Source organism: Bos grunniens, chromosome 20 (assembly GCF_055505025.1).
Source record: "Bos grunniens cultivar Pamir isolate PY7600 chromosome 20, Bosgru_T2T1.0, whole genome shotgun sequence".
NCBI lineage: Eukaryota > Metazoa > Chordata > Mammalia > Artiodactyla > Bovidae > Bos > Bos grunniens.
In genome coordinates, this window is record NC_141184.1 from 16,564,783 (window position 1) to 16,584,940 (window position 20,158).

General features: G+C 41.4%; 1 non-coding gene and 1 pseudogene across 1 annotated transcript; one reads left to right on the forward strand and one right to left on the reverse strand.

Moving 5' to 3' along the window:
- Positions 1-3,899: 3,899 nt before the first annotated feature.
- On the reverse strand, positions 3,900-7,870 carry LOC147350139 (aurora kinase B pseudogene; annotated as a pseudogene).
- Positions 7,871-10,606: 2,736 nt separating this feature from the next.
- Positions 10,607-10,689, forward strand: TRNAS-GCU (transfer RNA serine (anticodon GCU)). The gene has a single exon. It is a non-coding gene; the product is annotated as a tRNA-Ser (tRNA).
- Positions 10,690-20,158: the final 9,469 nt, after the last annotated feature.

Genomic DNA, 20,158 nt, shown 5'->3' on the forward strand with positions numbered 1-20,158 from the left:
CCTGGAAAATTCCATAGACAGCACACTGGGATCACAAATGAGTCAGAAAGGACTTAGTGACTAAACAACAACATTGGCATATAAGCTCAATAGCATGTATAAACATAAATCATTATCTAAAAATAATTGTAAAACAATACTAAAACTCGCCTTTTTTTTTCTTTTAGGCACTAGTTATATGTATTTTATAAATATTTGGCCTCAAACTTGGACACTCTATTAAGAGAAAAATTAAAATTGTCTTAAAAGTTTTAGGATAGTTAACATGAGAGAACTGGAGAAGGAAATGGCAACCCACTCCAGTATTATTGCCCGGAGAGTCCCAGGGACGGCAGAGCCTGGTGGGTTGCAGTCCATGGGGTTGCTGAGAGTTGGACACGGAATATGGAATGAAGCAGGGCAAAGACTAATAGAGTTTTGCCAAGAAAATGCACTGGTCATAACAAACACCCTCTTCCAACAACACAAGAGAAGACTCTATACATGGACATCACCAGATGGTCAACACCGAAATCATATTGATTATATTCTTTGCAGCCAAAGATGGAGAAGCTCTATACAGTCAGCAAAAACAAGACCAGGAGCTGACTGTGGCTCAGACCATGAACTTCTTATTGCCAAATTCAGACTTCAATTGAAGAAAGTAGGGAAAACCACTAGACCATTCAGGTATGACCTAAATCAAATCCCTTATGATTATACAGTGGAAGTGAGAAATAGATTTAAGGGCCTACATCTGATAGATAGAGTACCTGATGAACTATGGAATGAGGTTCGTGACATTGTACAGGAGACAGGGATCAAGACCATCCCCATGGAAAAGAAATGCAAAAAAGCAAAATGGCTGTCTGGGGAGCCCTTACAAATAGCTGTGAAAAGAAGAGAAGTGAAAAGGAAAGATATAAACATCTGAATGCAATGTTCCAAAGAATAGCAAGAAGAGATAAGAAAGCCTTCCTCAGTGATCAGTGCAAAGAAACAGAGGAAAACAACAGAATGGGAAAGACTAGGGATTTCTTCAAGAAAATTAGAGATACCAAAGGAACATTTCATGCAAAGATGGGCTTGATAAAGGACAGAAATGGTATGGACCTAACAGAAGCAGAAGATATTAAGAAGAGATGGCAAGAATACACAGAAGAACTGTACAAAAAAGATCTTCACGACCCAGATAATCACGATGGTGTGATCACTGACCTAGAGCCAGATCCTGGAATGTGAAGTCAAGTGGGCCTTAGAAAGCATCACTATGAACAAAGCTAGTGGAGGTGATGGAATTCCAGTTTGAGCTATTCCAAATCCTGAAAGATGATGCTGTGAAAGTGCTGCACTCAATATGCCAGCAAATTTGGAAAACTCAGCAGAAGCCACAGGACTGGAAAAGGTCAGTTTTCATTCCAATCCCAAAGAAAGGCAATGCCAAAGAACGTTCAAACTACCGCACAATTGCACTCATCTCACATGCTAGTAAAGTAATGCTCAAAATTCTCCAAGCCAGGCTTCAGCAATATGTGAACCATGAACTTCCTGATGTTCAAGCTGGTTTTAGAAAAGGCAGAGGAACCAGAGATCAAATTGCCAACATCCACTGGATCATGGAAGAAGCAAGAGAGGTCCACAAAAGCATCTATTTCTGCTTTATTGACTATGCCAAAGCCTTTGACTGTGTGGATCACAATAAACTGTGGAAAATTCTTCAAGAGATGGGAATACCAGACCACCTGATCTGCCTCTTGAGAAATTTGATTGGAGGTCAGGAAGCAACAGTTAGAACTGGACATGGCACAACAGACTGGTTCCAAATAGGAAAAGGAGTACGTCAAGGCTGTATATTGTCACCCTGTTTATTTAACTTATATGCAGAGTACATCATGAGAAACGCTGGACTGGAAGAAACATAAGCTGGAATCAAGATTGCCGGGAGAAATATCAATAAGCTCAGATATGCAGATGACACCACCCTTATGGCAGAAAATGAAGAGGAACTCAAAAGCCTCTTGATGAAGGTTAAAATGGAGAGTGAAAAAGTTGGCTTAAAGCTCAACATTCAGAAAACGAAGATCATGGCATCTGGTCCCATCACTTCATGGGAAATAGATGGGGAAACAGTGGAAACAGTGTCAGACTTTTTTTTCTGGGCTCCCAAATCACTGCATATGGTGACTGCAGCCATGAAATTAAAAGACGCTTCCTCCTTGGAAGGAAAGTTATGACCAACCTAGATAGCATATTGAAAAGCAGAGACATTACTTTGCCAAGAAAGATTCGTCTAGTCAAGGCTATGGTTTTTCCTGTGGTCATGTATGGATGTGAGAGTTGGACTGTAAAGAAGGCTGAGCGCCGAAGAATTGAGGCTTTTGAACTGTGGTGTCGGAGAAGACGCTTGAGAGTCCCTTGGACTGCAAGGAGATCCAACCAGTCCATTCTGAAGGAGATCGGCCCTGAGATTTCTTTGGAAGGAATGATGCTATAGCTGAAACTCCAGTACTTTGGCCACCTCATGCAAAGAGTTGACTCATTGGAAAAGACTCTGATGCTGGGAGGGATTGGGGGCAAGAGGAGAAGGGGACGACAGAGGATGAGATGGCTGGATGGCATCACTGACTCGATGGACGTGAGTCTGAGTGAACTCTGGGAGTTGGTGATGAACAGGGAGGCGTGGCATGCTGCGATTCATGGGGTCACAAAGAGTTGGACACGACTAAGTGACTGATCTGATCTGATCTGAGCGACTTCCCTTTCACTTTTCACTTTCATGCATTGGAGAAGGAAATGGCAACCCACTCCAGTGTTCTTGCCTGGAGAATCCCAGGGACGGGGTGCCTGGTGGGCTGCCGTCTGTGGGGTCACACAGAGTCAGACACGACTGAAGTGAGTTAGCAGCAGCAGCAACATGAGAGAGCATTATGTTTTCTTCTTTTGAAGAAAAAACATTCTAATGCCAATACATGAAGAATTCCAATACATGAGCCTCTATGGAAATCATATTCCTTGTCTCAATAGGCAACATTTTTTTTAAATGAAAATAAGAATATATTGATATTTTTCATCACATGGCTCAAAAGAACAAATCATTAGCAAGTGAAAAAAAGCATTAGGTGAAAGTCAACATATATTCATGATTCAGAAAACCCCAAATCCTTAACAAGCTAGGAAGAGACCCAGCCTTCCTTAAGCTGATAAAAGAGATGTATCTACAGCAAAGTAATTCCTTGGCAGTCCAATGGTTAGGACTCTGCACTTCCACTTCAGGGTGTACCTGTTCTTTTAGCTAAGATCCTGCAGGATCCTGCAGGCTTCGCAAGGCGGTCAAAACCAAACCAAACAGCAAACCTGCACAAAGCGTCATAGTTGGCAGTGAAAACATAAGTCAGGGACAAGGTACCATCAGTACTGCTTCTATTCACTCCTGTGTTAGAGCCTCACCAGAATAGAAAAACAAACAAAAAAGACAGCTTCTGGGTACAGCAGTGTTCATTGCTCCTGGGTCAGTAGGGCTTTAGCAGGAGACAGAAAGACAAGAGGTCAACTAAGAGCGAGTAGGTAAGAGCAGGTGGGCAGAGATGGCTGGTGTGCAGGCATAGCAGAGTGGAGCTGAGGTCCCCAGCATCTCCAGGCCTGGGAGTCAGAGCAGGGGACAGAAAAGACATAGAGAGTGGGGTGGCTGGGAGCTGACCAGGTGGCGGCTAGAGGTGAGAGGGCTGGGTGCTCCTAGGCATGGTGATGCAGTGCCCACCCTGGTACCCAGCGTGGGTAACTCCTCCGACTCCTCCCATGGCTTCCTCCACAGCAGTCTCCACCTGTAAATATTTACTGTCTTCAGTACAAAAAGCATCTGCTTTTATTAAATAAAGCAAAGGTAGAAGACAGATGGTGGAAGAGGCCAGGGACCCCTCCTCCTAATTACAATATACAGACGTAAATACAGACATGACTGAGAAAAGGACAGGGACAATTCTGGGGACAGACTGAAGGGCAGAGAGAGACAGCACCCTTCGAGAATGGTCCTGGACCCAAGGGTGGGTAGAGACCTGGGTCAGTGGCAGGTGTTCTGAGAGGTTATGCTTAAGCAGCTTGGGGATGAGGTCCTGGGCTCCCATGGGCACAGAACGGGTAACTTCAGTACCACCTTGACGATGCGCAGATACATCTTGTTCCTTGTGGGAGGCACTCAGGAACATCAGGTTGTCCACCAACAGCTGGTAGGAGAGCACTCCAATGAACTCCAGATCTACCTGCTCCCTGTGTGCGCGCCCCTCAATCATCTCTGCAGAAAGGGGGACCAGGTGCCAAACATTGTCTTCCTCCTCAAGGAGAGGGCATGCACCTGAAGAGTCAGTTCCTAGGCAGGTTGATAAGAAGTCCAGGGGTCCCCAAGGAGATAGGGGGCTGGAATTCTCAAGGAGGAGGGAAGGACAAACATCTTTTTTTCCCCTCTACCTTCCTTAGTCTTAGTCACATAAAACATAAAACGTTTTGTTCTTTAAGCCCGGAACTGATGATTACACAACAAACAACTCAGTTTAAACTCTGAACTAGGGAAATGACAACCCACTCCAGTACTCTTGCCTAGAAAATCCCATGGACAGAGGAGCCTGGCAGGCTACAGTCCATGGGGTTGCAAAGAGTCAGACACGACTGAGGAGCTTCACTTTCTTTCACTTTCAAGGATTATATAAAAACAATGATTCCTGCTTGAGGACAGTTTCTCCTTCCTGAAAACCTTCTGGCTAATCCTGTTATCTTAAAATATAAATTATGGGAGTGGGTCTAATAAGATCTTGACAACCTTGAGACATTATTTTGATTTACTATAATAGCTAATTTAAAAAGTATATAACTCCCTTGCTAACACTACCAAGGGGAGCACTCCGTCCCCTTCTGATGTCTATGTCAGAAGCTTTCTCTGTGCCTTTTCTTACTTGAATAAAACTCTGCTACATAAAAGCTCTTGACTGATCAAGCCTGGTCCCTGGTCCGAAGGTAAATCTTCTTCGGAGATCAAGAATCCGACACCGTTCACCATAAGCTATCACACCGACCAGCTTATCAGCTCTCTTTGGAGCCGCAAGAGCAGATTCTCGGCTTTAAGTCTCTGCGAATCACCTGTTTGCCGCAGCAGTACATCAGAGCATCTGCCAGCTCCTGGCTATTCGCTGCTCCACAGAAGTGCCGCCCTTCCGCAGCTCCTTGTTGAGCTTCCCCCTCTCTCCCCGACCTGGTGAGGGGCAAACCCAGAATCAAATAGATCCTTCGCTGGTTAGAGAAATTGTTGAGAAGCAAGATGTTGGGAGGCTGCTGATCTCCCCGCACAGCTGGTGCTCTTCACCCTCCTTCTCTACCTGAGACTTGAAGAGGGCTTTGAGAGTCACGATGAAATGGTTTCTCTTCTTCCGAGCCAGGTACACATTTTCAAACTTTCTTTTGCCCAGAGGACGTCCAGTCTCAGTCATGGATTGCGAAGAAACACGTTGAGAAGTGGGGGTCCCCCTGCTATTCTCCACCACCTTCTGGCCAGGGAGCAGCTGTGGGCTGGACATTGGAGCGGCTCAAGGGGACAGAAGAGATGGGATGACAAGCTTCTTCCGGAGAACCTCTCTGGGGCAGGTGTTCAGACCAGGCTGAGCCATCTGCTGGCCATAGAGATTAGGGTAGGTGTTTTCCTTCCTGGCAGTCCTTAGAGGGAAAGGATGTGAGAGCTGGAGCCCGTGGTACAACCTCCACATTCAGTTCAGTTCAGTTCAGTTCAGTCGCTCAGTTGTGTCCGACTCTTTGCGACCCCATGAATCGCAGCACACCAGGCCTCCCTGTCCATCACCAACTCCCTGATTTCACTCAGACTCACGTCCATCGAGTCAGTGATGCCATCCAGCCATCTCATCCTCTGTCGTCCCCTTCTCCTCCTGCCCCCAATCCCTCCCAGCATCAGAGTCTTTTCCAATGAGTCAACTCTTCGCATGGGGTGGCCAAAGTACTGGAGTTTCAGCTTTAGCATCATTCCTTCCAAAGAAATCCCAGGGCTGATCTCCAGAATGGACCTCCACATTGGTTGCTAGCAAATGATTGACCTTCTCCACATGCAGTTTTATAAATACTTTTAAACTTGTAATTTGGAATTATTTTAGGCTTCCTCCTTGTTTTAATGAACTTGATCTAGAAACACAAACATTTATTTACATAGACTGTTTTGCTTTATTTATTAAAAATGTAAAATCATTTCTTAGGCATGGTTATGTTTCTAACACTATTTATTATACCCATCTTCCTTTTCCTAGCTTCCTAAAATTTTTCCTGGACTGAAAGTTTGTCCCTTAGTATATGGTTTCAGGAAAGAACAAAGTTAGTTTGAATATTCAGTTCTTTTTGTATCAGAATATTAGTAAGTGGACTGTAATCCTTCTAGAAAGCCTAGAATGTAATAACCAGACATCCCTACTCAAAGTCATTTGAAATTAGTTTTCCCCTACATATACTTTTTATTGCAAAGGATCTGGTAGCTCAGATCATAAAGAGTCTGCCTGCAATGCGAGAGACCTGGGTTCGATCTCTGGGTCGGGAAGATCCCCTGGAGAAGGAAATGGCAGTCCAGTCCAGTATTCCTGTCTGGAAAAATCCCATGGATAGAAGAGCCTGGTGGGCTAGAGTCCATGGGGTCACAAAGAGTCGGAAATGACTGAGCGCCTAACACTTTCACTTTCATTTACTACTTAACATTCTGTAATGCTGTGATTTGTAATAAAAAGATAATTTAAACATAGAAACACTTCCAGGATTAACATAGGATAGGACTGCATTGTTTTTCCCTTGCAGAAAAGCAGATGCCTTCTGTCAGTCCTAAAATTAAACATAAGGCAGTTTTCCCTTAGAAGCTCGTTTGTCTGCTATAAATGTGCATGACAACATTATCCTCATAAAGTATAATAATTAAAATCACAGAAAGTTTCTGGAATGGTGGCTTTTCCTCTGGATATTTAGTATTTCTTTAAATAGCATAATTCCTTTTTAAAAAAACTATTAAAGTTTATAGAGCTCATTTAGTTGAAGAGATATTAGGCTATTAAGTATCATTAAGAAAATAGATTAACACTGATATCAGGAGGCAAGTGTTTATAGTTTCTGAATGATATATTGCTTTTAATAAAATTGAAATAATTAATTTTAAAACACATTAGGACTTCCAAAATTTAAAGTCTTTCAACATTCAAGGTCATGGATATGAACCCTTGCTTTATGGTGTTTCAGCTGATTCCCAGGCCCTCTTTTTTTATGCCTGAGGCTCCTGCATACTTATACAATTACTTATTTAACTATTTATTTACTTAGTTATTTCTTTTCTCTTTGGAAAAACTTGGGAGTAAGAAGCTGTACCTATTCACTATTGCCCTCATGCATTCAAAACTAAAATCTCTCTACCCCACTCTCAAAAAGATAGATTTTATGCAGTTCCCATGGAATTTCTGTTGAGTCTTCTCTGGTAAAAAAAACAACTGCCTGGAGTTTTTTTTTTTTTTTTTTCCAATATTTCTGCTAAATTGAATGTAGGGACTTGCCTATTTAATTGGCTTCAAATGAGGTGGTTATTGAATCTCATTATTGCCAATTAAAATTTTCTCTAAAGGACATTATAAAGGGGATCTTTGAAGTTGAGTCCAAGTTTTAGGTAAAGCCCTTCTGCTTAGCCACACCATACACACCAAAAAGTGAGATCTGTTTCTAGACATGCTGGACAGATGACAAAAAAGCAATTTTTTTCAACTAAGTTCATTGTCTTACTATCTGAATCTTATTTAGTATAATTTTATATAATAAATGACTAGCAAACTTTTGACTGGTTTTTAGGTATATTCTTACGCTGTAATATCTGCCTCATTCCTTATAGTTAGGCACTGAATTTATAACAGCTAAGGAGAATAAATCATCTTTTATTTAGACAAATAATATGTACAGGTTCCCCATGTATGGTTGTGTAGGTTGTTCACTGCACACGTGTACTTGGACAAGAAGCTGTACGGGGACTGATAGTCATCTTGGGATTTGCTCTTCAAGCCATTTGCCCTTGTAAAGTTATGTCCTCCAAAGAAAGTCACTTTTTCTTCTAATTACCCAAAAGCTGTGACTTGGCTATTATAGCCATTTAATTTGAGAAATTCATGTAGTCATAGAAAAATGTGACACGTGTTCTGAGGCTATGTCACTATCATATAACAAAAATAAGCTGAGGCTTTATCCCTAAGGAACACTACCTTAGATTTACTCCTTTAAATATATTACTTTAATATTGTAAATATTGTATGCATAGAAATTTTTTTAATTTAAATTTATTTATTTTAATTGGAGGCTAATTGCAATATTGGTTCTGCCACACATCAATAGAAATTTTTTTAAAAAATTTACAATAAATAATTTTCTCTCTGTGTTTAAAGTTCCATTTCTTTGTGGGATTTTCATAGGATTTTGACAAATACAATTAAGAAAAACCATCAGAAGTCAAGTAAGTGAAAATGACAGTGGTATGAGATACTGTGCTATCAGTAGGAAATTATTAGGTTGTACATTAAACTGCCATTTTTTTGTGGTTAAATATAGTCAAATGCCATTGCTTTCTTATCGTTCAATCTAACTATTGCTCAGTACGTCAGTATCTAAGTCATGTCTGACTCTTTGCGATCCCATGGACTATAGCCTACCAGGCTCCTCTGTCCATGGGATTTCCCAGGCATGAATACTGGAGTGGGTTGCCGTTTCCTTCTCCAATGCATGAAAGTGAAGTGAAAATGAAAGTGAAAGTGAAGTGGCTCAGTTGTGTTCAACTCTTAGAGACTCCATGAACTGCAGCCTACCAGGCTCTTCCGACCATGGGATTTCCCAGGCAAGAGTACTAGAATGCGGTGCCATTGCCTTCTCCATGGGCTTGTGATTGGAACAAGGTAAATGAAGAAAATCTAAGCAAGTTCCAAATATAAGAGAGGGCGTATAGTAACATAAAAGCAAACTCAACAGCATTTATAAGGTAACATCATAGATATTTAAATAGCCATTGATATATACATATAGTAAAATAAAAAGGAATCTATTTTGATTATCATTTATTTTTGCTCAAAAATTTTTTTATAGTATAAATTTTAAGAATGGTTGTGTTTTCTTAGAACAAACTATTTTGGTTATTATTTTAATGATTTTATTTGGGAGAATGGCTTTCCATTTGAGGCAGCATTTTTCTGGGCTCCAAAATCACTGCAGATAGTGATTGCAGCCATGAAATTAAAAGACGCTTACTCCTTGAAAGGAAAGTTATCACCAACCTAGACAGCATATTGAAAAGCAGAGACATTACTTTGTCAAAAAAGGTCCGTCTAGTCAAGACTATGGTTTTTCCAGTGGTCATGTATGGATGTGAGAGTTGGACTATAAAGAAAGCTGAGCACTGAAAAATTGATACTTTTGAACTGTGGTGTTGGAGAAGACTCTTGAGAGTCCCTGGACTGCAAGGAGATCCAACCAGACTATCCTAAAGGATATCAGTCCTTCGTGTTCACTGGAAGAACTGATGTTGAAGCTGAAACTCCGATACTTTGGCCACCTGATGCGAAGAGCTGACTCATTTGAAAAGACCTTGATGCTGGGAAAGATTGAGGGCAGGAGGAGAAGGGGACGACAGAGGATGATATGCTGGATGGCATCACCAATTCGATGGACATGGGTTTGGGTGGACTCTGGGAGTTAGTGATGGACAGGGAGGCCTGGCATGCTGCAATTCATGGGGTCACAAACAGTTGGACATGACTGAGTGACTGAACTGAACTGAACTGAATGCAAAAGAAGGACCAGAATCCTATACACAAGGTGACCTGAAATCTAGATTTTCCATGCATATACTAACTCTGGTTGTGTTGGTATGTCTTTCACCTCTTTGAATCTCATCTTAATTTTTAATGTGGGGAACACTACTTCTCCTGCTTGTATTAAGGAGAAGCACTCTTTACATTAGAAGACCTGTATAAATAATGTAGCAAGAGGATGTCTATTGACAATTCTTATGTTTTGTTTTAAAATAGATGCACTGTGAAACCCCGTATTGTTCTGCCTTAGACCCTAGTATGCTGTTTCAGGAAGCATATGGTGTCCTATGTTCCTACTTTCTTTAGATTATAATTGATTTGCAACATTGTGTTAGTTTCAGGTGTACAGCAAAGTAAATCAGTTATACATATACATATATCCACTCTTTTATTAAAAATTCTTTTCCTATATAGGCTATTACAGATTAGTGAGTAGAGTTTCCTGTATTATGGAGCAGGTTCTTACTAGTTATCAATTTATACACAGTAGTGTGTATAGGTCGGTCTCAATCTCCCAATTTATTCCACCTCCTCTAACTCCATAGTAACCATAAGTTTGTTTTCTACATTTGTGACTCTACCTCTTTTTAAAATGAGTTTATCTGTGCCCTTTTCTTATATTCCACATATAAGCGATATCATGAAATTTGTCTTTCTCTGACTGACTTCACTCAGTACGACAATCTCTAGGCCCATCCATGTCGCTGCAAATGGCATTATTTTCTTCTTTGTTTATGTTTTCACTTTTGATAGCTACACTACTGTGCGATGAGGTGGCTGAGTGGTTAAGGTGATGGACTGCTAATCCATTGTGCTCCTGCACGTGTGGGTTTGAATCCCATCCTCGTCGTCTGGTTGAGTTTATGGCTTTCTGTTGTGGCTCAGCTGGTGAAGAAACCACCACCCGCAATGCGGGAGACTTGGATTCGATCCCTGTGTTGGGAAGATATCCACTCCGGATATCCACGGCTCTCTTTTTGGGGGTCTGTTCTGGTGGATCAGAGGTTAAAGCGTCTGCCTGCAATGCGGGAGACCTATGTTCTATCCCTGGGTCCGGAAGATCCCCTGGAGAAGGAAATGGAAACCCACTCCAGTATTCTTGCCTGGAGAATCCCACGGACAGAGGAGCCCGGTGGGCTACAGTCCACGGGGTCACAAAGAGTCGGACACGACTGAGCGACTTCACTTTATTTCTTTCTACTGTTTCACCTCACCATATTTGTAACTTAGAAAACCTTTCCCTTTACCCTTACTTTTTTTGAAAGTGGAGCCAAAACCGTTTAAATTCACTAGTTATGAAACAAACTTCTTGGTGCAGTGGAAAGAGAATTCATTAGGAGTTAAAAGAAAATGGATTATTGTCTTAATTTTACCATATCCCTGTCTGGTGACCATGGCCCAGTCTTGGCTTTTCTGGTCCTTGTTACAAAGCAGTGTGGCTGAATTAGGAAAACTGAAGTGCTTCCTCTTTTCTGAAATCCTGTAATTCTCTTTGTGGGTTGGTTTACAGTTTTATTTTTGAAAAAAACAAAAAAAACAAAAAAACAATGCAAAACCATGAATGTTGTAAGTTCTTTTTGTGCATAAACATCAAATCATATCATTGAATTTATTGTATATTTTGTTCAGAAAACTAAATTAGGTTTTATTGTTCTTTTCGAAGTTTGCAATATGATTCACTAAAGCATAATATATTTAATCTTAGCCATATACTGATATGAAATCAATATTCCATTCTGAGATGCAGCCAAGTTTATGGAATTCCCATAAAATTTTACTTTCTGTATGGTTAAAAGAGAGTGGAACTTCAACAACAATGTGTTTATCTCAGTGGAATGAAATGTTATATAAGCAGGATAAAATGTTATTTTAATGTCATTTTTCATATTGTGATATATTGAAAGTAAATGTAATTTTATTGCCAGTACAAGTTTTAAAAACATGTCTTTCATTACAGATCACTTATTGTTCTGAAATGCATTTTTTCTTTAATTTTAGTAAATTATTTCTAAACAGGCTTTTAGCACACATTTCTGACAGATAGAGGCTTCACAAGTGGCTCTGTGGTAAATAATTCATCTACTAATGCAGTAGACACAGGAGACGCAGGTTCCATCCCTGGGTTGGGAAGATTCCCTGGAGGAGGAAATGGCAACCCCCTCCAGTATTCTTGACTGAAAAAATCAAATCCCAGGAACAGAGGAGCCTGGCAGGCTACAGTTCATTGGGTAGCAAAGAATTTGACATGATTGAGTGATTAAGAACGTTGTGGCCGAGAGAATTCCTATTTTTAAGACACTAAGAAATCAGAGGATATAATGCATTTGTCCAGATATATGGTACAAAGATTGCTGGGAGAAATATCAATAACCTCAGATATGCAGATGACACCACGCTTATGGCAGAAAGTGAAGAAGAACTAAAGAGACTTTTGAAGAAAATGAAAGAGGAGAGTGAAAAGCCTGGCTTAAAGCTCAACATTCAGAAAACAAAGATCATGGCATCCAGTCCCATCAGTTCATGGGAAATAGATGGGGAAAAAGTGGAAACAGTGTCAGACTGTTTTTCTGGGCTCCAAAATCACTGCAGATGGTGACTGCAGCCACGAACTTAAGACACTTACACCTTGGAAGGAAAGTTGTGACCAACCTAGAGAGCATATTAAAAAGTAGAGACATTAGTTTGCCAACAAAGGTCCATCTAGTCAAAGCTATGGTTTTTCCTTTAGTCATGTATGGATGTGAGAGTTGGACTATAAAGAAAGCTGAGCACTGAGGAACTGATGCTTTTGAACTGTGGTGTTGGAGAAGACTCTTGAGAGTCCCTTGGACTGCAAGGAGATTCAACCAGTTCATCCTAAAGGAGATCAGTCCTGGTTGTTCATTGGAAGGAATGATGCTGAAGCTGAAACTCCAGTACTTTGGCCACCTGATGGGAAGAGCTGACTCGTTTGGAAAGACCCTGATGCTGGGAAAGATTGAGGGCAGGAGGAGAAGGGGACGACGGAGGATGAGATGGTTGGATGGCATCACCAATTCAATGGACATGGGTTTGAGGGTCCGGGACATGGGTCCGGGAGTTGGTGATGGACAGGGAGGCCTGGCGTGCTGCAGTCCATGGAGTGGCAGAGTCAGACATGGCTGAGCAACTGGACTGTACTGATGGTACAAAGACAAAACTGAGGTACTCTTGAAAGCCAGAGCAAAAAAGCTAGCTTCTGGAGGAATCCTTTCTTCTTGTCACACTTTAATGGATCCCATGAAGACAATTGTTCATAGGTATGGTTAAAGCTCAAGATGGTAGAACATTAATATGAGGGTGTAAATAAGCCTTTTAGGGCAAATATCTTGGTTCTTCTGTTATTTTCATGAAAGGTTTATATTTTAACATGACTTTTTATCTTTTTGAAGTGGTATAGCAAAACTATCAAAGCCTTGGTCTGGGGCAAGGGTCCAGATGGATTGCTAAGTCTGTATTAATTTTAAGTCCAGGCCTTCTTGCTGTAAGGGGCCCAATGGGTACTTGTTTTCAATCTGTTTCAGCAGGAAACTATTCTATTGTTTAGGTCAAAACACTGCTGGGAATCAGTTATGCTTTATGTGTCTGCATGCCTTGAGAGCAGAGGCGTGAGGGCCTTTATTCTGGACCATCTCTTCAAAGATGCTGGTGTGATGAAAACAGCTTTGGAAGATAGAGTCTACCTTAGAAGCAGAGAGCAAGTTTCTTTACTATCTGATGTAAGAAAGATAATATATCCCTCTAAGGTAATGCCCAACCATTTCTTGCAATCTATTACAAAAGATTTGGATTCCATAAGCTCAAGGTTCCACTCTAATACAACTCATTCTTCTTTCTGTGGCACAAAGGAGTCTTGCTTTTTCAAAGTACCGGTTACCTCTGGAAACTCAGTTTTTATCATGACTTAAGGCAATGGCACCCCACTCCAGTACTCTTGCCTGGCAAATCCCATGGACGGACGATCCTGGTGGGCTGCAGTCCATGAGGTCGCTAGGAGTCGGACACGACTGAGCGACTTTACTTTCACTTTTCACTTTCCTGCATTGGAGAAGGCAGTGGCAACTCACCCCAGTGTTCTTGCCTGGAGAATCCCAGGGACGGGGGAGCCTGGTGGGCTGCCATCTATGGGGTCGCACAGAGTCGGACACGACTGAAGCGACTTAGCAGCAGCAGCATCAAGACGATGGCACCCCACTTCATTATTCTTGTCTGGAAAATCCCATGGATGGAGGAGCCTGGTGGGATGCAGTCCATGGGGTCACAAAGAGTCGGACACGACTCAGCTACTTCACTTTCACTTTTCACTTTCATACATTGGAGAAAGAAATGGCAACCCACTCCAGTGTTCTTGCCTGGAGATCCCAGGGATGGGGGATCCCAGTGGGCTGCCGTCTATGGGGTCGAACAGAGTCCGACACGACTGAAGCGACTTAGATCAGATGAGTCGATCAGTCGTGTCCAACTCTTTGCGACCCCATGAATCACAGCATGCCAGGCCTCCCTGTCCACCACCAACTCCTGGAGTTCATTCAGACTCACGTCCATCGAGTCAGTGATGCCATCCAGCCATCTCATCCTCTGTTGTCCCCTTCTCCTCCTACCCGCAATTGCCCCCAGCATCAGAGTCTTTTCCAATGAGTCAACTCTTCGCATGAGGTGGCCAAAGTACTGGAGTTTCAGCTTCAGCATCATTCCCTCCAAAGAAATCTCAGGGCTGATCTCCTTCAGAATGGACTGGTTGGATCTCCTTGCAGTCCAAGGGACTCTCAAGAGTCTTCTCCAACACCACAGTTCAAAAGCCTCAATTCTTCAGTGCTCAGCCTTCTTCACAGTCCAACTCTCACATCCATACATGACCACAGGAAAAACCATAGTCTTGACTAGACAGACCTTTGTTGGCAAAGTAATGTCTCAGCTTTTGACTATGCTATCTAGGTTGGTCATAACTTTCCTTCCAAGGAGTAAGCGTCTTTTAATTTCATGGCTGTAGTCACCATCTGCAGTGATTTTGGAGCCCAGAAAAATAAAGTCTGACACTGTTTCCACTGTTTCCCCATCTATTTCCCATGAAGTGGTGGGACCGTATGCCATGATCTTCATTTTCTGAATGTTGAGCTTTAAGCCAACTTTTTCACTTTCCACTTTCACTTTCATCAAGAGGCTTTTGAGTTCCTCTTCACTTTCTGCTGTAAGGGTGGTGTTATCTGCATATCTGAGGTTATTGATATTTCTCCCAGCAATCTTGATTCCAGCTCGTGTTTCTTCCAGTCCAGCATTTCTCATGATGCACTCTACATATAAGTTAAATAAACAGGGTGACAATATACAGCCTTGACAAACTCCTTTTCCTATTTGGAACCAGTCTGTTGTTCCATGTCCAGTTCTAACTGTTGCTTCCTGACCTGCATACAAATTTCTCAAGAGGCAGATCAGGTGGTCTGGTATTCCCATCTCTTTCAGAATTTTCCACAGTTTATTGTGATCCACACAGTCAAAGGCTTTGGCATAGTCAATAAAGCAAAAGAAAGTTGGAGTAGCAATCCTCAAAACAGACAAAATAGATCTTAAAATAAAGAAGATTACAAGAGATAAGGAAGGACACTGCATAATGATCAAGGGATCAATCCAAGAGGAAGACATTTGTCTCCCTCAAATGTAAATATCTATGCACCCAACATAGAAGCACCTCAATACATAAGTGGAGAAGGCGATGGCACCTCACTCCAGTAGTCTTGCCTGGAAAATCCCATGGATGGAGGTGCCTGGTAGGCTGCAGTCCATGGGGTTGCCAAGATTCGGACACGACTGAGCGACTTCACTTTCACTTTTCACTTTCATGCACTGGAGAAGGAAATGGCAACCCACTCCAGTATTCTTGCCTGGAGAACCTCAGGGATGGGGCAGCCTGGTGGGCTGCCGTCTACGGAGTTGCACAGAGTCGTACATGACTGAAGCGACTTAGCAGCAGCAGCAGCAATACATAAGACAAACACTAACAGACACAAAAGGAAAATTTGACAGTATCACAATAATAGTAGGGGACTTTAACACCTGACTCACACCAACGGACAGATCATCAAAACAGAAAATTAATAAGGAAACACATTAAATGATACATTAGATGAGATGGATCTCATTGATACCTTCTTGATATTCCATCCAAATGCAGAAGAATACACCTTCTTCTCAAGTGCACATTCTCCAGGATAGACCATATCTTGGGTCACAAATCAAATATCAGTAAATTTAAGAAAATTGAAATCCTATCAAGAATCTTCTCTGACCACAATGCTGTGAGACTAGATATCAATTACATGAAAAAACTGTGAGAAACACAAACACATGAATATTAAACAACACGTTTTCAAATAAGCAACAGGTTACTGAAGAAATCAAAAGGGAAATAAAAAAAATTTCTAGAAACAAATGTAAATGAAAACATGACTGCTCAAAACCTATGAGATGCAGAAAAGCAGTTCTAAGAGGGAAGTTTATAGCAATACAATCCTACCTCAAGAAACAAGAAAAACATTGAATAGAGAACATAACTTTACACCTAAAACAACTGGAAAAAGAAAAACAAAAATTGCCCAAAATTAGTAGAAGGAAAGAAATCATAAATATCTGAGCAGAAATAAATGAAAGAAATAATAGTAAAGATTCAGTTCAGTTCAGTTCAGTTCAGTCAGTCATGTCCGACTCTGCGACCCCATGAATCACAGCATGCCAGGCCTCCCTGTCCACCACCAACTTCCCGAGTTCACTCAAACTCACATCCATCGAGTCGGTGATGCCATCCAGCCATCTCATCCTCTGTCTTCCCCTTGTCCTCCTTCCCCCAATCCCTCCCAGCATCAGAGTCTTTTCCAATGAGTCAACTCTTCGCATGAGGTGGCCAAAGTATTGGAGTTTCAGCTTTAGCATCATTCCTTCCAAAGAACACCCAGGGCTGATCTCCTTCAGAATGGACTGGTTGGATCTCCTTGCAGTCCAAGGGACTCTCAAGAGTCTTCTATAACACCACAGTTCAAAAGCATCAATTATTTGGTGCTCAGCTTTCTTCACAGTCCAACTCTCACATCCATACATGACCGCTGGAAAAACCATAGCCTTGACTAGACGAACCTTTGTTGGCAAAGTAATGTCTCTGCTTTTCAAAATGTTATCTAGGTTGGTCATAAGTAAAGATTAATGAAACTAAAAGCTGGTTCTTTGAGAAGATGAACAAAATTGACAAACCTGTAGCCAAACTCAGCAAGAAAAAAAGAGAGAAGAATCAAATCAACAAAATTAGAAATGAAAAAGGAGAGGTTACAACAGACAATGCAGAAATGCAAAGGATTATAAGAGACTATTATGAACAACTATGTGGCAATAAAGTGGATAACCTGGAAGAAATGGACAGATTCTTAGAAAAGTTCAATCTTCCAAGACTGAACAGGAAGGAATAGAAATTATTAACAACCCAACTACAAGTGTTGAAATGGACGCTATGATCAACAATCTCCCCCAAAACAAAAGCCCAGGACCAGATAGCTTCACAGGAGAATTCTATCATACATTTAGAGAAGAGCTAATGCTTATCCTCTAAAACTCTTCCAAAAAATTTCAGGGGAAGGAACACTTCCAAACTCATTCTATGAAGCCACCATCACCCTGATACCAAAATCAGGCAAAGATAACATAAATGGAGGACAACTTTGATAGCTGAAATAAGACAAATGCTTTTAAGTTGAAAGGGCATAAAAAATAAAAACAAAATGGAATAAAAATACGGTCAATTAGACATATTTTTGTAAGATTTCAGGGCATGATGGCACAAGAGAAGATTCTAACACCTTTCATAGAGAAGTAACCTATCAAAAGGATCACTGATAAACAATTATTTTTTATTAGCTCTGCTGCTGCTGCAGCTGCTGCTAAGTCGCTTCAGTCGTGTCTGACTCTGTGCGACCCCATAGATGGCAGCCCACTCGGCTCCTCTGTCCCTGGGATTCTCCAGGCAAGAATACTGGAGTGGGTTGCCATTTCCTTCTCCAATGCGTGAAAGTGAAAAGTGAAAGTGAAGTCGCTCAGTCGTGCCCGACTCTTGGCGACCCCATGGACTGCAGCCTACCAGGCTCCAGATATTAGATATTCCCAAGTTTTGAGTGGGAAAAATGGGCATAGATTTCTCCTGTCAGCTAAAATGACCATTTAATAACAGTAGAGCAGAAGAAAATATTTTGAGAAATGTCCACAATTGTACATTCCACAAAATAAGAAAATAGAGAATCAACTATGGAAACAAAGAAACTAACCTAACCAGAAAAAAACAAAACTAGTTCTTATGCACTTTGAACTCGCTTATACTGTGGCTGTGTGCAAATCCTAAGATGCTTCTTTTGCTCCAGGAAAACCTGATGTCTTTAGGAGATGGAAATATGTATTTAGATAGATAGTAGGTACCTATGCTGCTGCTGCTGCTGCTAAGTCGAGTCATTTGTGTCCGACTCTGTGCGACCCCATAGATGGCAGCCCACCAGGCCCCGCCGTCCCTGGGATTCTCCAGGCAAGAACATTGGAGTGGGTTGCCATTTCCTCCTCCAATGCATGAAAGTGAAAGGTGAAAGTGAAGTCGCGTAGTTGTGTCTGACTCTTTGTGACCCCATGGACTGCAGCCTACCAGGCTCCTCCGTCCATGGGATTTTCCAAGCAAGAGTACTGGAGTGGGGTGCCATCGCCTTCTCCGAGTAGGTACCTATAGCTATATTGATATATATCAATATATGTTTATATATTGGGCTTCCCAGGTGGTGCTAGTGGTAAAGAATCAGCCTGCCAACGCAGGAGATACAAGAGATTCCGGTTTGATATCTGGGACAGGAAGTCCCCTGAAGGAGGGCATGGCAACCCACTCCAGTGTTCTTTCCTGGAGAATCCCATGGGCAGAGGAGCCTGGTGGGCTACAGTCTATATGGTCACAAAAGAGTTGGACACGACTGAAGTGACTTAGCAAGTCTGCACATGTGCTATGCTTAGTCGCTCAGTTGTGTCTGACTCTTTCTGACCCGATGGATACACACACACACACACACACACACACACACACACACACATACACACACACATAGAGAGAAAGAGATTGGTAATCTGATGCTGCAGTAGCACCTTCCATGTTTGTCATTAGCTCTGACACAAAGTCAGTCAATTTACATCTGCTTGAAGAGGCCTAAGTCACTTGTTCACAAATTCAAGTACAGAGAAGGTTGGACACCAAGTACCTAGAATTTTCAACACTTACAAGAAAGGTGGTATTTCCATATTTGCTCTCTTGCCCAGACTAATAAAGAAGAGATTACTCAAACACAGTAAAAGGTTTAGGTGTGAAAAGGAAGAAAAAAAATGCCTTTTTTTAAGGTTTAGAAATTGAATGTAAGATTTAAATTAATTAATTTATTTTAATTGAAAGATAATTACTTTATAATATCATGATGGTGTTTGCCATGCATCAACATAAGTCAGCCACAGGTACACATGTCCCCCCCCTTCCTGAGCCCCTCTCCCACCTCCCTCCCCACTCTATCCCTCTGGGTTGTCCCAGAGCACAGGCTTTGGGTGCCCTGCTTCATTCATTGAACATGCACTTGTCATCTATTTTACATACAGCAATGTACATATTTCAGCACGCTTCTCTCAAATCATCCCACCCTCGCCTTCTTCCACTGAGTCCAAAAAAAAAAAAAAAGATTAAATGTAAGATTTAAAGTTCGAGAGATCTTGAAGTCAATGACTTTGATAAAGTTTATGAGAATATAAAGGCTCAAGGATTCCTCCCTGGATTGGTGTGCTTTGGGAGGTGTGGTAATTTTTATAAACTAAAGGAAAGTACCCTACATCTTAAGTGACTCTAAAAATATTTCTCCCCAGACTGTTAATTTACTGAAATGGAGAAAATTTCTTGTAAGTCCTCTATTACCCGTGGCAGCTTGAGGAACAATTCACACTTAAATAGCTGTTTCATAATAGCATCTTTTTCTCTGCCAGCTGCATGATCCTGAAAATCTAATGTGCACCCAGGAAAGAGACTAGTAGTATAACAGAACACTAATGTTCTTTGAGTGCCGTATCGGGTATTTTTATTGAGATGTAATTAGTTACTACGTAAGCTAGCTAAAAATTATAACAAAAAGTGGTAGAAAGTTATTTTTATGAAAATTTGGGGCCAGCATATGATTTATCCAAAATGTTACTTTTCTCTTTTTTTCCTGTTAAATTCTGTCCTTTAGAAGAATACAGCAAAACCTAAGTTGATATTACCT